The sequence below is a fragment of the Lepidochelys kempii genome, chromosome 2, assembly GCF_965140285.1.
Source record: "Lepidochelys kempii isolate rLepKem1 chromosome 2, rLepKem1.hap1, whole genome shotgun sequence".
NCBI lineage: Eukaryota > Metazoa > Chordata > Testudines > Cheloniidae > Lepidochelys > Lepidochelys kempii.
In genome coordinates this window covers 251,595,037-251,613,900 of record NC_136381.1, presented here as the reverse complement: position 1 = coordinate 251,613,900, position 18,864 = coordinate 251,595,037, and the positions used below count along the sequence as shown (strand labels likewise).

Below are 18,864 nucleotides of genomic sequence, written 5' to 3'. Positions count from 1 at the left end.
GTGTATGCAGCCTGATATACTGTTCATGGAAGGTTCAGTAGCTGTCATGGTGATAGTCATCACAGTCACACCTGGCAGTTTTTTCCCAAATTATTCCAAAATGCATATAAACCAGTTCTCCCAAGCCCAGGCTTAAACACAGCTTAGTTTTTACTTTATTTTCCACAGCTCTCTTCCTAGTAGGTATAACACTCAATGTCTTTTTTATTCCGCACATGACCTTTTCAGTATCTGAAATCAAAATCTTTGTGTATCCAGCAATAACACTGTGCATTGCCCCACTCCTCCTATTTCTTAGACTTCCTCATTTTTCAGTCCTGTAGCCAGCTGTCAAAATTTTGCCATCCTATCAAAATCTCAATTATTCTTAAATAGTCCCAGATGAAAAGGCCCATACATCCACCACTTTTTCCAATGTCCTGGATTTTTCAGTAAGCTTAATGCTAGTGAAAAGATCCAAAATGACGGCTTGGAGAACGAAGTCTTCAACCTAACAAACTTGTTCTGTATCGGCAGTCGCAGTACTACCTGCCCCATACTTCAGGAAGGACCATCTCTAGTGGTGTGAAGGTTGTTGAATTTCCAGTAAAATGCTGGCCTCTCTGTTGAGACCATAGAAAAGGATGCCAGTCAGTACCAATAATGCTGTGTACACATGTCACAGGAGCTACAGAGACACCACCAGCTCATTCCATGCAGGCCACCAAACAACCATCAGAAGGTAATCAGTTTTGGACATGCTAGCCTAGGTCACATTTGGACTGGTGACCTAGCAATGAACGATCTACATCTATCTAGGATATCATAGCTATGCTTTTCCAGTGTGCCCACCAGGATACCTAGGTGTCAGTGCCAAACTGTTCAAACTTGCCACCTCAATCCATGCTAGGACACCTGGATAAAAGTGGCCTGGTTTTCAAACATCTTGAGAACTTGCAGCTCCCAATAAAGTCAATAGGAACTGTGGGTGCCTTTGAAGATCACCCCACTTTTCATTAAGCGCCTAAATATTAACTGAGGTAGCTAACTTTCGGCATTTAGGTTTGAAAATTTTGGACCAGGTACCTATCACTGGATAGCATCGATCTTAGTACTAGTCTTCTGGGCCAAACATTTGGATTTCACACATCTAAATAATCCCATAGACAATGCACTCTGAAGCAGGCAGCCAGAGAAGGAATGGAATTGTACCTTGAAAAGCTCAGAAAAAAGAAGCTGCTGCAACTGGTTGGCTCTCTACCTTATCAGTGAACGCAAGGGGGCTTTGAGTGGGGAGAGCCACTAAGAGCTTGTTCAGGGTATTCCTGGAAAAGGAGGGTGACAGGAGCTATACACTTGTCAGAGGAGCAAACTGAAGAACTGGAAGGTTGTGGGGTTGGAAGGGATTTTAAATTATTTGAGTTCAGATATTAACTTGGAAGTTTTGGTACTTGGACAACTCTCTTAAGGTTTATCAGTCACTATTGTAACCCTATCTGTGATTTACCCCAGTCTCTCAAAAATGTAATTTATTATAAACTGTATAAACAAAATACAGATTTGACTGTGAAATTTAACATATAGGTTTCCTAATTCTCCTATATTTTGAAAGGAAATCAGTATTTCTCCCTGGCTGAGATGAAGTTGGAACTTCACAGCATACTCCAAGCCAAAGAAGCAGCAGGATGAGAAGGGGGAGTAGTGCCCCCTGAAGCCAAAATGAAAGTATTACTCCCATTTCAAGGACATCTGTAGCAGGGGTTTGAAGACAGCCTGGCTGGTTTGTGTCAAGCTTACAGTGATTTCATAAAGAAATATGCTTTCATCAACTATGAGAAATGAAGGCACTTACCTCCCTCGCCTCAAGCTACCAGAGACCAAGATGACATACATACACTCTTCTTCCTTCACACATCCTCTACTGATCTTCTTGAGGGTCTTCAGGTGTTTCTGCTACCCATTGCACTGCTACTGGCCCCACCACAAATGATGTACTAAACCACAGGCGGGCAGAAAAGAAAGAAATTATTCAAGGACCCCAAAAAGGCCTAAAGTACCACTAATATTTTTAAGTTGACTGAATTGGTTACCCATGTGATCCTCACAATTCTAAAAAGTCGGTGTATGCATGCACACGCACATATATTTAGGAGTTGCTTGTAAAGGTAACTGATGGAGAACCTGGAAGTTACCTTCTATTTCATTTTAAGGCATGGTAGGAGTCAACTTTTAGTGCATACAGTGTGTGTATTAAAAGTTGACTCCTACCATGCATTAAAATTAAATGGATGGCAAAACCCAGGTTCTCCGTCAGTTACCTCTATAGGCAGCTCCTGAAAGCACTATATCTTTGAGGATATTTGACAGCTTTCTAGAAGGTGAATTGTTAGATAACTATATAGTGCCCAAAAGTTACTTATGTTTCAATTAGATTCCAGAACAGTGTGTCTATTTACCTTAATCATTCATGTTGAGGTTTTCAAGGTCTTTTGTCTTTGTGTTCCCATCATGTGAACTCATCAAGCATCAAAGTTTTTCAGCTTGTGCACTGATAACATTACAGCTGGCATAACACCATAAAAACATTTTGGCAGCCAAACAAATAGCTTTACACGAGACCCAACATAATTGTGGGTTATTAAAAAATGTTTCCTGCGCACTACTGGAATTCCCCTAATTAGCTGAGTATTTTCTAATCTGTCCAAAATACATTGTACATTGTGCCAAAACTTCTACATGTTTTTACCCTTATTTGCCCAGTGTACTGGGGGGGTTTCTTGGTCGCCCTTATAGCACTGGCTTCAGATCCACTACTAAAGCATGTAGAAGAATTGAGGCAGTTGAAATCTAAAAATGTATAGGAATTTTCTTCCAGTGACTTCTTTCTACCAAGCCCAGAATCTTTCACTAAGCCAGAGGTGGCCTGGTGTCTTGTGGGCCAATTTCAACCCAGGGAGCTCAAAAATACAGCCACTCCTATTTTTAATATGGAGGCTTGGCCAGCAGAGACTACAAGTCCCAGCATGCAATGCTCCACCTTGCTCCCAGAGTAAATTCTCTTAGATAAAGGTGCGTTGCATTCTGGGATCTGTAGCCTTAATAGGCTGCACCTTCACAGTTAAGATCGCAGCCGCTGTAACCTGCTGGATTTCATGCAAATTAGCTCCTCAAGCTCCTGCCAGTTTACTAACGTGGGCCTCGGTTGGCAATCCCTGCACTAAATTAATAAAGAGCAATACCCTCTTCTTTTTCCAAGCACCAGTGAAAAATGTCCATCCCATAACGATTAACTCCCAATCGCTCTCCTGCTGATATTGCAGAAAACTTCCAATTTATAATGATTTAGTGTAGTTACGCATTGTGCACTGTAAAATGTCCTTAGGGAAAAAAACAGGATCCTTTCTTTCCATAAGCTGAGAAGTACTTAAGTAACTTCTCAAATGGTTTTACTCTGAAAATAACCTAAATCTTAAAGACCAAAAGAGAACTCATAATTTATATGCTTTTAAAATAATGTTCATGGCAATACCTACAGTATTTACTTCCAACAGTTTGCATGTGAATGCAAAACTTTCTAGAAAATAAAAATACAATCCCTTATCTCCATAAATTATATACTATTATGAAATGTATTTTATTAGAGTCATCTTAAAAAGTAAGAGAAAGGTTGAGTATGATAATTCAATAAACTTCAGTGGGAGCTTTGCCTGAACTAGGACAGAATAAAAGCTGCAGGATTTGACCTTTTATAGTTTGCTTATCTTTTAGATAAGATTCTTTCACAGATAAAGTCTATGGTCCTGATTCATTCTTTCCTTGGACCTATCCTAGTCATTTACATCCATCAAAAATTATCATAAAACACTACCATTCTGATCTGATAGCAGTTTACATCCAGTTTGCACTCATGTAAATGAATGCACTTGTTTCAAGAGTATTGCAAATCTAGAGGGCCAGATTCTACTATTAGTTATGTTGGTGCAACTCCAGAGTAATGCCACTGAAAGAGTTATTTTAGATTTACTTTGGTGCAACAGTGTAAAATTTGCCCGATGTGTTCTTCAATATAATCTTACAGGTTCATATCCTCGCTGATGACAAGAATTGAGGCAGTTGAAATCTAAAAATGTATGAGCTCCACTGATGTACACCTGCTGAGTTTCTGGTCCATAATATATAAAGCCTAGAGCATGCAATTTGCAGAAAAACCTGCAGGTAGGGAGGGGGTTTCACAGAGGAAACCTCTGCAGGATCTCCTCACTAAGACCTTATCTACACTACAGGTTACTTGGGTATAATTTACATTGCAATGGGGTGGGCATAATCCACCTCCCTGAGCAACGTAAATTATACCAACCTAAGTGCTGGAGTAGACAGAGCTTCTCCCACCAAAATAGTTACCACTTCCCCGGGAGACAGAGTTTTCTCCCCTCCCTTCCACTTAGAGTGTCTCCACCACAACCGCTACAGTGGCGCAGCTGCACTGTAAGTGCTGTGGTGTAGATGCAGTGGCGGATTACTGCATGGGCCAATGGGGCCCATGCCCAGGGGCCCTGGCCAACTTGGGGGCCCCCGGCAGGATTGCCAGAACTCTGGTCCCGCCCCCTACTCCTCTGCTCCCTGCACCAAAGGCCCTTCTGCCCTGCTCCTCCTCTTCCCATTGAGGCCCCACCTCCTGGCCAGGCCAGAAGCCAGAGCCCAGCTGTGGTGGTGAGCGTACATCCCCCCGCTACCCCGCACAGAGTTGGCCCAGCTGCTCGCCAGAGCCCCTCTCTCTCCCCTCCCTGCACAGAGCTGCTTGCCAGAGTCCTTCTTTCCTCCCTTCCCTCCATATGTGTGGAGCCACTCACTGGAGCCCCTCTCTCCCCTGTGTCCCCCCATGCTCGGACTCAATCCAAGCCATTCCCCGAACCCTACTTCTCCCCGACACAGGGCTAGCCAGAGCCATGCTGTTCGCCCCAGGCAAAAGTGGGCATTTGTCCTGTTTGCTCTTGCCAACTGGTGATTGCTTGGCAAGAGCAAATAGGACAAATGCCAAGTTTTGCCAAAAAAGTTGGGACATCCAGGGCAGGACTTAAAAAGGGGACTGTCTCAGCCAAAATGGGACACATGGTCACCCCCTAGGCTGTAATAAGAGCCATCCAGGGAGCATGGGCAGAGCCCTGGACCCTCCACCTGCCCTGGGCAGGGGGCCAGGGAGCCCAAAAGCAGCCCTTGGCCCATGTCCCTGCCCCCCAGGGCACGCTGCCCAGGGCACATAGAGGGTCCAGGGCTCCGCCCAGCAGCCCAAGCTCCCTGCACAGCTCTTACCACAGCCAGGGTTCTGGCCAGGCCATGGGGCAGGGCCTGGGGAAGGGGAGGAGCCCCGTGGAGGGAGGTGGGATGGGGGGCCCAAATGTTCTTTGTGCCCAGGGCCCTAATAAATCTTAATCCGCCTCTGTGTAGATGTAGCCTAAATTTCCTCCACATCATTCCATAATTCATTTCAATGGTATTCACAACCCTCTTTCGTTCGCTTCCCTTGAACAGTCATACCAGTAAATTTTTGTTTGCAGAAGTGTTCACAGAAAGAGAAAAGTCACGGCTATTCATGCAAATAGGTATTTGTGCCTGAAGTATCGACCCAGCCATCTGAAAAGCTTTTTGTGATATTCTGAGTCATCCAGTCTGGGAACAGAAATACAACAGCATGTGACTCAGGTGAGCAGTCACACAAATACCAAATACTCAGAATTTTACTTCTAGTGCAAAAGGAGTCCATAGACTGGAATGTATTTCAATAAATAATTTCAAATGACCAAATTTATGGTCAAATTCTATCCATGGATAATTCACGAACAGAAACAGGATAAATTCAACTCATAAATTGTTCATTGCAAATAATCATCCAGCTTTATTTTTCGATGGAGATATTTAGAGAAAAAGAAGCATAACTCCTCAAAAGCAGAGAGACAGTCTATGAAAGTAAAAAGAAAAATAATTACTTACTCCATATATTACCATGCCCACAACACATTTTCTGTGAAATTTTTCAGAATATAATATATTGTGCAATCACAGAGTCTCCCATCTTTCTACATTAATTGCCATATTTTGAAACTGCAGACTACTTTTTGAATATGTTGGCCTACGCTATTAACTTATGTAATGCAGAATCCAGTAGATTTTATCATAGATTTATAGCATCTATTATTGAGGTTTATATCAGTCCACGTATTAATATTTCAGTCTAAACACCCTTTTACATTCTCTACAATATAACTTGTCATTGTTAATCTCTTACGCTGATGTTAAACATTTTCTTACTACCAAAGTCTAAGAACAATGTGGACCATATTTTCTGTGCAGCTGGAAAGAATGATTGAAGAGTGGATTGATTGAAAACCTTGATTTATCTCATCTAAGGTTTGCTATAATGTGCAGTGATTTATGTCCTGGAGCAGGCTCTTTGATTAGTTTACCATGCTCTAGAAAGGCTAAACATAATGGGCATTAAAATTTCAACACAAATGTTTTCTCTGCAGTAAGCACAATAGTGACATCTTGTGCCTATCAATACACATATGAACTGGAGTTCTGACATTTCTCAGTAGACACTTACCTCTAGAGCTTTGTGGTTTAATTGATCAATATTTAACCTACTTTGATGCAATTTACACACCAAAACTACATTAAAATAACATTAAGGGCCTGCCTTAAGCTAACAACAGTCAGGAAATGCAGAGTTAAGGCTAAAACGCCATTTTTAACCCATCCCCCGTTATTTTCAGCCTCTCTAAGCAATGTGTGGTTTTGTGCTGCAATGCCAGACTAGAGCAGGATTTCAGCATGTGCACTAATTTTCTTGGCTTTTCTTATGATAAGTCGGACCTTGTTGTTCATTACAAAACTTAAACTGATTGTACAGAACATGGGACAGATTGTGCTTGACTCCTTTGTAAATGTGTACATTACTGGTATTGTGGGTGGGTGTGTATTACAGGTCCCCCTCTGTGCCAATCCACAGATGATATGTATTGTTATAGCCCTTAACTACAGAGCCTTGATTCTTTAACTCAAGCTGTAACAACTCATGCTTTTAATTCTGTAGGTCCACAGTTCAATCCCAGATGTGTCAGCCAAGATGGTGTCCATCACAAATGCACAAGGAGAGCCTGCAAGGAGCTTCACTGCACCTTGCACTTCCTCCAGAACAAGAGACACATCCAGTGGTGTCCTTGCCCTCAGGAAATGCTTCCCTCCCATCTACCTCAAAGAGGTTCTGCACCTCAAAAAGCATGAATGTAGTTCCATCACCTTCCTTCCGTACAGGGCCCAATCACTCTCAGGATCAGCCAGCCCGTACCGGGTTTACAATGGTGCCGTGGTGCCGGGCCCACACTTGATCAATATTCCAAGCAATCATATCCCAGTGGTATTTCTGCCATCCACTCCATGTCACCTTAAACAATCAACTGGATTGCCAACCTAGATTTGGATATCTAACACTACTGTTTTTTAAAATCACATGACAGAAGATCATTTATGAATAGTGCCTTTTCTCCCAAAAGATTCCAGGGCACTTTACAAACTCTGTATCACTTATAAAATATTCACTTCACTCAGCAACACTGAAGGACAGCCACCTCTGGGATGGAATGAAGAAACTGTACAATAGTAAATAATGTTTATTTCAACTTAAAACAGGAAGTGAAGAAAATGCCATATTGAAGTAAACTGAATTTAGGCAAGCCCAGTGTCATTATCCAACTTGAGTTCACCCAGGACACCTGGTCTTATCACATTAATTCTTGTGAAAATAAGTAAGGCATCTTTTATGGTAAGGATCTCCATTTCACCAGACATTCAATACATAGCACATCCAGCAACACAGCAACTCCATACTGGGTCATTGGGTCAGTAAGGGAAGAAAACACAGATACAACAATGAAAGGCAATATATAGAAAAATAGATTAGATAAATACAGAAACACATACAAGATAGATAAAGTGCCACCTGCTGAATTACCAAAATCCACTCTTGTGACAACCTAGACTTTCCTTGAACACTTTGCATTTTGATACACATCAAGCCTGATTAGCTTTGTGTGCGCTGATGAGATCACAGCCCAAGTGGTGTAGCTGCAGCCCATTCATCAAAGTCTATGTACTGTTAGCAAAAGCTCCGTGTGTTATTCACACAGTAAGTGTATGCTTGCCTAATAAAAGGTCATTTTCTTAAGCAACTTCCATCCCAACCCACCAAAGCACAGAAGAAAATGTCTTCATTTCCAACATAAGAGAGAAAAAATTGAGAAAAATTGGAAAAACTGAATTTGACCATCATATGACCTTCATCTGATTTTTTTTTAATCACTTGTGTGGAAGATGAGGAACTTTTGATTTTATTTTCTTCCTGCATCAGTTTATATAAATATTTTTAATGCTACCTCCATTGGCATTTACATAAGATAAAAGGGCTGAAATCAAACTTTTGCCTCAATATTTTTTTTTACTTTTATGACTTAAACCTAATTGTAGGTCTGCATTGCAGTCCTCAAACTCTTCTGTATAAAGCATGCATAATCAGCAGACTTGTAAGATTCTGCTAATATCACAGTTAAGTGCCTTGAGCAAACACACTATTATAATTTTGCACCAATTTGAAAATATCCATTTAAATATTAAATGAAGAGGAACTAATCAATAAAAACACACAGTCTCCTGGGAAGTACACTGGAAAAGACAGCAATAATCTGCCATTAACATGCAAATAAAGACCCAGCAGGAAATAATGAGAGCACTGACTTCATTGTGATGTTTTAGAAAGAACATTTTACTAAAATTTGGGCCAAATTCAACTCTAATTTAAAGCAATGTAAACTCAGACTACTCCCATTTACCTCAGTGAGCATAGACTTGGACTTCTGAGTACTTGCAGTGCCCAAACATTTAGAGATAATGCTGAACTGGGAAAGAGAAGAGAATGAGCTACAATCCCTATAGTATAGTCTATGCTAGGCGCTGTACAGATATTTTAAAATAGACAATCCCTAGCCTAAAGAGTTTAGAATCTGAAAAGACAAAGGATGGAGTAAAAGGGTACAATGTACAAGCAAAGTGGTCAAGGTGATGTGTTGGCCAACACCTTGATGGTTTCATTTTTAATTTTAGTTTTAGATTTTTTTATTATTATTTTGTCATGTGTGCCATTTCCCCCCATACTCCCTCCACTTACCTGTTTTTAGTTAGCAAGTTTCCAGCAGATGTCAAGGTAGAAATGGGTCTTTAGGAAAGATTTTAAGGCAGAAAGGGTGCTGGACTGGCAGGTCAGCATTCTATACATAAGGAGAGGCATGGGAAAAACACAGATAGCTGTTGGAGAAATGGACTAATGTCATCAAGGCTGGCATACCTGGAGAAGAGAGAAAGTGTCAACAAGGACAGATAAGTAGGGAGGGATAGAGTTATACAGGGCTTTGAAAACAAGGCCAAGAAGCTTGAACTTAATGTTGTGGAGAAGGGGGAGATAGTGGGAGGATTCAATTAGAGGCCAGAAAGGTGGGTAAGGAAAGTCATCTTAGGAACTGAAGTTTTTGGCAAGGGCTGGAAAGGGGAGATGGGAGTGTGAGGGAGGCAAGAAAGGAGGAGGGAGTTAAAGTAATTGATATGGGAGGTGGAGGCCTCTGCCACAGTTCTAGATTCCCAGATCATTCAACAATAATCCATTGTCAATATCCACAATTGTTGCTGTGTTGGTTATTTATGCACAGTAAGCCATGTGTTATTGCTTTTGTTCCCTGATTCAATTACTTATACATGTAATGCCTCATCCGACCTGGTCACCTCCTCTGGCACCACTCTTCTTATGGGTTTGACACACAGGCCTGGGTTCTTTTAGGTCCTGCCACCAGCCTCAGCTGAATGGGTTTATTTTGTCTTGTTCTGATACACGACTTGGCAGTGCCTTCACCTCCTAAACTCCTTCCTGGCAAAAATACTAGAGATGCTGCTTTGGTGCTAACAACCATCTAAGTCTGACCCAGACAGCTGATATATGTAGATTCCCAAGGAATAACACAAAGACATACGGTATAGCAAGCCCGGTAATTGTATTAAATAAATGGTAAACATTAACTAACAATGCAAACACATAGTGTTAGCGTTGCTGGTGCCCAACCCCATGACTTATGCCAGAGGTCAGTAAGACTTTAATGTCCTGTTGGTATGTGTACTATATTGGTGTGATCCTTAACACTCCTGTATTCACACCCTCTAGACTACTGTAATAATCATGGTACAAAATATGCCTTGTCAGGTATAATCTGAAAATTAATAACTTGCTATCAATAATATCATGATGAAATGTATGTAACAACATTATATATAAAGTTACAAATCCCCCCGGATGATGTTACTAGCATATGTTCAAGACCAAACAGTCTTTCCTAGGAAAAGGTGTTACAAGAGATCTATCTAAATAAAGAAATGTGGGTTTACCTCATTTACATATAAGCAGTAAACAGGGACATCAAACTAACAAGGGGAGAAGATTTCAGCAAACAGAACAATTTGTATTTTAGCAAACACCCGCAGTGGAAAAAAACAACAACATGGAGCTTCCTTCACCACCAGGCTTCATGTTGCCTTCCTCATAGCTTGAATAAACTTTACTCTCAGGGGTAACCTGCAGAAGAATCCAGTTCAAAGGTTCACTAGACTGTAAAAGAAATGGGCATAAAACCCCAAGTTATCTCTTTCACCTAAGATGACAAAGGAACCAGCACTTTGGGCTTCTGGAGGAGATCCTGACTGAAGGTGAGGGGTCAGCCATCTTGCTGGAAGTCTGCAGGTGAAAAAAGCCATCTTGAACAAAGCCTGTGCCTTGCTATATTAAGTTTTAGACTTTTAGATGCATGTTTTCACTTTTATTTATTTGTAAACATTTCTAATGTTACCTCTTACACTTCAACTCACTTAAAATCCTATCTTCTTTTCTTAATATGCTTGTTTTACTTTCAGTCTAAACCAATAGTGGTGTGTTTGAACTAAAGTGTTAGTTAACTTCAGTTAATGTAGCAAGCTGTTGGGTTTTGTCTCTTTAAAAGAGCAAATGGACCTTATTATTCCTCTGAATGTTGCAGAAGGTGACTAGACGTTGCAGAGCTCATGGGTTTTGGGACTGGGAGTGTGTTGGGGTCACCAGCTAACATTAACCAAGTCTGGTAAAGACAAGAGTGTGTCTGTAATAACTGTTGGCAGACTGTTAGATTCAAAATGGTTGAATCAGAGCTGTGCAGTACAGAACATGGAGTATTTACTGGCTGGGTGTGTGTGTCCCAGGCAGGGGATCCACAAAGTAGCAGAAGCATTTTGGGGCACTCAAAGTTATAATACAAGCAATGACACAACTTCTCACTGGTCTGAATTGCACCCTAGAATGTGACAGTTGAGGTCCTGGTGAGTGTGGTTTATTCAGTAGTAGAAGAGAGCAAGTTATCCAACACAGTCAGCTTTAGGATACAGTCAGTGGATTGGCATCTTGCAAACAATGGACCCAACTACCTACTTAAGGGTTGGTGCACTCACAAACTCCATAATGTAGGTTTCAGAGTAACAGCCGTGTTAGTCTGTATTCGCAAAAAGAAAAGGAGTACTTGTGGCACCTTAGAGACTAACCAATTTATTTGAGCATGAGCTTTCGTGAGCTACCCTAATGTAGGTGATTCTCAAGTTTAGATCTTGCTCGCTTCCCTCAGCAACTGTAGGAAAGGTCCAATGGTCTTGGTCAAGGCCCCTGCTATCCCAAGCTGGTCATGTAGAATTTTTTTATTACCCAAATTATACATCTTCTGCTTCTGAGGTACCTCTCCTCATAGAGAGACTCAGGGATCTGGCACAGACTAAATAAAAAACTAATTCTAAATCCACATTTTTATTCTATAAAATCCAACTGTAGATTAAAACTGGTAGGAACTCCTGATCTAGCAACAGGAAGTATTTCTTGCCACATAGTAACTGCTTTAGCTAGGGTCCGGGACCTAAGGGACTAATCTAGTCCTAACTAGAGCCACCATGAACAGGGACCGGCACAAACTTAGGAACATTGCTGCCAAGTACCCAGAGTCCAGTTTTCAAGGGTGGCCCTGCATGCAGGCATAGGTCTCCCTAGCTCACCCCATATTCAGCATAGGACAATATGGTCACCCTAATCAAACGGAAGTTTGCTTTCTAATTCACATGATTACTTATGATCCATTTTTTCACTATTCTCTCTGCCCTACCTTTGTTCTTGATTGCGACACTGCAGTCCAGTGTAAGGCCAGTGCATAGACACACTGCCCCTGGAGCAGCCCAGGAATGAGACTAGGGTGACCAGACAGTAAGTGTGAAAAATAGGAGGGGGTGAGGGAAATAGTTGCCTATATAAGACAAAGCCCTAATAGCTGGATATCCAGCCACCCTAAATTAGACTGACTGCAGGAGTCACACTCTCCTTCTCCCCAGTGCTCCAGGGAGGGACTAAATTGTATCAGGTCTATAAATTGCAACATTTGTTCCCTGAGGCACTGGCATGGCACAGCCTGCTTCCCTTGCTGCACTGTTACCAATGGTTATGCAGGATTGTCTTGCATGCCCTTAACCTCCTTGCATTACCTTACTAGATGGGACATTATTCAGCCCTTAACTATTATCCCTTACTGGACCACTTCAGATCTGACCTTGAACAAAGGTAAACTTAAAATGGATATCTGAGGGGGGGTTGGGGGACCTTCATAGCATGAAGGTCTATTACAGTGAAGTTATCTCCCTGGGGAAGTGACGGAATACCATTCACCCAAGCCATTCAAACTGGAATTAAGAATATACTTGAGTGAACAATCCTTTACTGGAAGAGGTAGGGACTAGATAATCTAATAGATCTTTTCCTTCTCTGGTTTCTATGATTCTTGGTGAAAGAAAGATGTGGACTAAGTGAATAAATGTTCTTTCAAACAGCTGATACTTTCCTGTTGCAATGATTTATTTTTAAAGGTGCCAATAGTTTTTTAATGCCATGTTAAAAAGCACATAGAGAGTCATATCTAATTCTCTGGAGCCAATAATGTGTTCCTTATTAGGTGCAAAACCCTGAGCTGTTGGTTTATTTATTCATTCACGCGAGGAACACTTGCTGTCCCTGATTTTAAGAAACATTTGGCTTTCTGCCCAGCAGCCAGACAGCCGGTGTGGAGAACAGGTTGAAACCAATCTGCCCCCTCTGGGGCACTAGTAGCAGGAAGCATAGAAACTACTAATGTGTTGGCCTCTGCATGGAGGTGCAAAGTGGGGAGAAGGCTTGTTGCACCCTATTCCTCCCCACACTTGCACATCCTCCTGTATTATGCCTTTAAACATAACCGTTGCAGATATATAACTTTTACACAATTGCCACCTTTGGGCCCAACTGACTTCACTGGACATACTTGTGAATTCTCAGCACTTCTCAGGATCTGACTCCATGTCGCAGTGAAACATTTAAATTTAGGATGAAATATCGAATGCTGTTCCTATTTATACATTTTTTGTGACCACACTGATAAAATCACCTGATGAATCAGACAACAGGAGCACTGGCATTAGCCCACATTCTGATCTCATTCAAGCCAGCCTGCTGCCTGATTAATGAGTTGTGATATCATAGTCTGTGAGGATGAATACTTAAGTGGCAAGAAGAAGAACAACATTAGACTTTGTCAGGCTCTATGTAAAAAACTAAGGAAGAAGAAAACCTTTTATAGGACAAAGTTTTTTCCAATAAAGATACAATCAATTATTCTCTTCTCCATGCTGCATAAAACCATTACAAAACTGCTTAAAACCATCAGTTACCACTGTGTGTATATAAAGTCTGCTGCAGTTTCCACGGTATGCATCCGATGAAGTGAGCTGTAGCTCACGAAAGCTCATGCTCAAATAAATTGGTTAGTCTCTAAGGTGCCACAAGTACCCCTTTTCTTTTTGAAAACAGAGAGAAATGCTAAGAACCTTTTCCAGGAAATTTCACTACAGTTGGCAATCAGGGAATTTTGTATTTTGCTTACCTAAAAAAGAATGTTCAGTCTTTCAGAAAGAGAAGCACCTCAGAGCAACTGTAATCTTATGGGTTTGGTGAAGTGTCTTTGAGGCTGGTGGGCGTGGCACTGCTCTTCATTTAAGATAGCTGTAAGAGAGCTTAGCAGCCCCTTCTAAAGCAAAGGCATATGTGAGACAGGAATTTGAACCATGTGGAGGGCTTTGGCTGGGCATTGTTTTGGGTGGGTGCATAAAAGAAGCAGGAGAGAGAGAGAGAGAGAGACAGACAGCGGCTAGAAAAGCACAGTGTGTAGACCTGGCAGAAGCCTTAAGGAGGGGCTTCTGGGTCTGAACAAGGTGGGTAAGGAGGCTTGAGGCTGTAAGCAAAAAAAGCTTTCTCCTATTGTTTGGTTCCACCTATGTTTGGGGAAACAGGACTTTGTACATTCCTTGTAAATAAACAAGATTGCATCAAGAAAATACCTATCTCAGCTTGGCCGCCTAACTGGCACAACCTTCAACACCCTAAATTTGGCTAACTGCTCAGGTCAATGAATTACCCAATATTTTTCAAGGAAGTTATTAATATTTTTAAGTATTCATCCAGTTCTACTCTAGGAGCTTATAAAAGGCTAGGAAGGGTGGTTTTTTGGTTATGGTATTGGACTGGGATGCAGGTAATCTAGGTTCTATTCCTGGGTCTTCCACAGATTTCCTGTGTGACTTTGGAGAAATCACTTAATCTCTCTGTTGCCTCAGCTTCCCATCTGTAAAATGGGGATAATAAAACATAGGTGTTTTTAGGATAAATTCATTATATATTGTTTGTATTTCAGTGTAGAGCCCCCATCTGAGATCAGGATCCCATTGTGTAGCTGTGTCCCCACAACAGCATTTCAGTAGCCTCTGTGAAATGAGTTTGTGGCCTCTTCCAGTCTCTAGCAGTTATATGCATCATTACTACTGGCAGTCTTCTTGGCTCTCTCTCAAAAGTGGGCAGAGTTCTGAAATGACATAGGTCCAGCTCCACATAAAGTTAAGCACCTGAGTCCAAAACTCAGGCCTCACTGAGATGCTCCAAACCCCTGCTAAGCTGCTGCCTCATCTTGAGGGCACCTAAAGTCCCTCGGGGCCTAAATTTCCACTGTTGAAATCCTTTAGGGTGCCTAAGTTTCTGCCTTTGAGCATGTAGTACTGCTGCCTCACTCTAAGCAGGTTGGCACCTATCTTCTTGCAATCATTCATTGCTTCTTGTCCGATCCTCAGAGATTAACAAGACCAATTTTTCACCCTCCTCCTTGTAGCAACCTTTTATGTACTTGAAAACTGATATGTCCCCCCTCCGTCTTCTCTTCTCCAGACTAAACAAACCCAATTTTGTCAATATTTCCTTACAGGTGATGTTTTCTAGACCTTTAATCATTTTCCTTGCTCTTCTCTGGACTTTCTCCAATTTGTCTGAAATGTGGTGCCCAGAACGGGACACAATACTCCACCTGAGGCCTTATCAGCACGGAGTAAAGTGGAAGAATTAATTCTTGTGTCTTGCTTACAACACTCCTGCTAATACATCCCAGAATGATGTTTACTTTTTTTGCAACAGGGTTACACTCTTGGCTCATATTTAGTTTGTGATCCACTATAATCACCAGATCCCTTCCACAGTATTCCTTCCTAGGCAGTCATTTCCCATTTTGTATGTGTGCAATTGTTTGTTCCTTCCTAAGTGGAGTACTTTGCATTTGTCCTTATTGAATTTCATCCTACTTACTTCAGACCATTTCTCTAGTTTGTCCAGACCATTTAGAATTTTAATCATACCCTCCAAAGAACTTGCAACCCCTCTCAGCTTGGTATCATTGGCAAACTTTATAAATGTACTCTCTATGCCATTATCTAAATCATTGATGAAGATATTGAACAGAACCAGACCCAGGACCAATCCCTGTGGGACCCACTAGATCTGCCCTTCCAGCTTGACTGTGAACCACTGATAATTACTCTCTGGAAATGGTTTACCAACCAGTTAAACACCCATCTTATAGTAGCTTCATCTAGGCTATATTTTCCTAATTTGTTTATGAGAAGGTCACGTTGAGACAGTATCAAAAGACTTACTAAAGTCAAGATATACCACATCTACTGTTTGCCCCTATTCACAAGGATTGTTACCTTATCAGTGAAAGCTATTAGGTTGGTTTGACATGATTTGTTCTTGACAAATCCATGTTGACTGTTACTTATCACCTTATTATCTTCTAGGTGTTTGCAAATTGATTGCTCCATTATCTTTCTGGGTACGGAAGTTAAACTGACTGGTGAGTAATTCCCTGCATTGTCCTTATTCCTCTTTTTCTAGTTTGGCACTATATTTGCCCTCTTCCAGTCCTCTAGAATCCTGTCTTCCATGAGTTTTCGCAGATAATCACTAATGGCTCAGATATCTCCTCAGTCAGCTCCTTGAGTATTCTAGGATGTCATTCATCAGGTCTTGACGACTTGAAGACATCTAACTTGTCTAAGTAATTTTTAACTTGCTCTTTCTCTATTTTAGCCTCAGATCCTACTTCATTTTCACTGCTGTTCACAATGTCAGATGTACGATCGCTACTAACCTTTTTGGTGAAAACTGAAATGAAAAAGTAATTTAGCACTTCCGCCATTTCTACATTTTCTGTTATTGTCTCCCTGACCCTCCCCCCATTGAGTAATGGGCCTACCATGTACTTGGTCTTCCTCTTGCTTCTAATGTATTTGTAGAATGTTTTCTTGTTGCCCTTTATGCATCTAGCTGGTTTAATCTCATTTTGTGCCTTGGCCTTTCTAATTTTGTCCCTACATGCTTGTGTTATTTGTTTATATTCATCCTTTGTCATTTGACTTAGTTTTCACTTTTTGTAGAACTCTTTTTTGAATTTCAGAGTATTGAAGATCTCCTGACTAAGCCAGGGTAGGCTCTTGCCATACTTCCCTATCTTTCCTACGCAGTGGGGAAGTTTGCTCTTGTGCCCTTTACAATAGCTCTCTGAAAAACTGCCAACTATCTCAAACTGTTTTTCCCCTTAGACTTGTAGCCCATGGGATCTTACCTACCAGCTCCCTGAGTCTGCTAAAGTCTGACTTCTTGAAATTCATTATCTTTATTCTGCTAATGGGCCTTAACTTCCAGGGCCGTCAATCTGAAGCCTTACACACACTCTTTTTCCCACCTTTTTTCCTTTTTTGTTTTTGTTTGTTTTTAAAATAAGGTCTTAAAAATGAATGCTGCAAACTATGCATTAAAAAGTTTCATCCTGCTCCCACTGAAGTCAATGGCAATACTGTTGATGTTAATGGGAACAGGACAAAATCCAAAGAGATTGGCCCTGGAAAAAAAACATAGTAATACATATCTTAGAGTCATCATTTTATTACATATGGAAAAGGGGGTGAACTTGAACTCCACATGTTAATGTAAACATTGTAAAGGTAATTATATGTACAGTTCTACCAAGAAGGAAGTTACAGTATGTACAAATCTTTCCTTTAAACTAACAAGCTTCCACAGATTGATTTTTACCATAGAGATTCCAGTTTATAGCACCATTTTTCTAAGTGATGTTCTGCACTAGGGTATAATTTAGATGATGGATCCCTCTCAATTACTGTCCATTAGAAGACAGGAAAACATTAAGATCAACTGAGTATTGTGAGAATTATGGGTTACTCTTTAAGTGAAGAGATTGTAAGTGAAAATTAATTTAACATGTTCATTTCTGATGTTGTGTAGCACAATCTCAAGCAAAAATGCCTCAGTAAAAAAATTACCCTTTGCCCAGGAAAAAGACTACTTGGTAGTATTTACATGGACAGCAAAAGAGAGAGTGAGAGAGAGAGAGAGCTGCCTGGGAATTTTTCGATAAAACATTTTTTCATCTGAAAATGCCAATTTGTTGACATTGACATTTTTATGGAAAAATCAGTTTTGATGGAAAAATTCTCAGGTCTAAGATGGAGAGAGCAAGGGGAAGAGAGAAAGAGAGGCTGCTCAGAGGCTAGGGCATTCATCAGGTATGTGGAAGACCTGGATTCAAGTCCCTACTCGGCCTGATTTGGTGAAAAAAATTGAAACACCTCAGTTTCATTCCAATATGAAAAAAAAACACTCTGAAACATTGAAATTTTTACAAAACCAAACTATTGTATTCTGGCCAGTTCTAATCACTGTATCACTTTCCCAGCATAGTGAAAGCTCTTCTCAGCAAATGCCCCAAACAGCATAAGTTACAAAATATTTCATATGATTGACAGCATTGATTTCAAAAGGACCAGTCCCACAAGGTGCTAAAAACCTGATGTCAAATGTGCACATGTGAAGGTGTTAGACTATTTAAATGGTATGCACTAATGTTAGTGCACAAGTGTTTGCATTTGCAAAGTGCAGACTCAATTATGTGTATGCACAATTTTCCATACATACAAGTAGACACTGAGTAAGGGCTGAAAATTAGGCCAAGTCCAATCTGTATGTGTATTATACTAAGGGTCAATTTTTTTAAAATGGCCTCCTAAATTCCCTGTGCAAATTCCACATTTGTGCCTAGAAATATGGATAGAGTGTTCAGTTACCCATTTTGTAATGGCAAATACCAATCTGCCTGGGCAACTCAGGCAGCTGTCTTTGATTACCTTCAGGTGTAATCTTCATTGTAAGAGTAACTTAGAAAAATTATGTGGCTGTCTTGGGGAATGAAAGAAATTTCTCCAATATAATCTTTTCCAATTTATTTTTAAAAGCTAAAAATTCTTTTAACCTGGATGACGTTTATGTTGTACATTATAGTGAAATAAGAAATATCACATATTAACTCT

The 18,864-nt window shown here is 40.8% G+C and overlaps 1 long non-coding RNA gene across 3 annotated transcripts in view; it reads right to left on the bottom strand.

Moving 5' to 3' along the window:
- Positions 1-18,864, bottom strand: part of LOC140907789 (uncharacterized) — a 142,165-nt gene that overhangs the window by 50,800 nt on the left and 72,501 nt on the right. Inside the window, exons 2-3 of one of the 3 annotated variants that reach the window (XR_012157625.2) lie at positions 9,197-9,373; positions 1,832-1,973 (exon numbers count right to left, since the gene is read on the bottom strand). This is a non-coding gene — a long non-coding RNA (uncharacterized LOC140907789). Of the gene's footprint in view, positions 1-532; positions 603-1,831; positions 1,974-9,196; positions 9,374-18,864 lie in introns of those variants that run through there. The other 2 variants (XR_013635443.1, XR_012157624.2) reach the window with 2 other exon arrangements.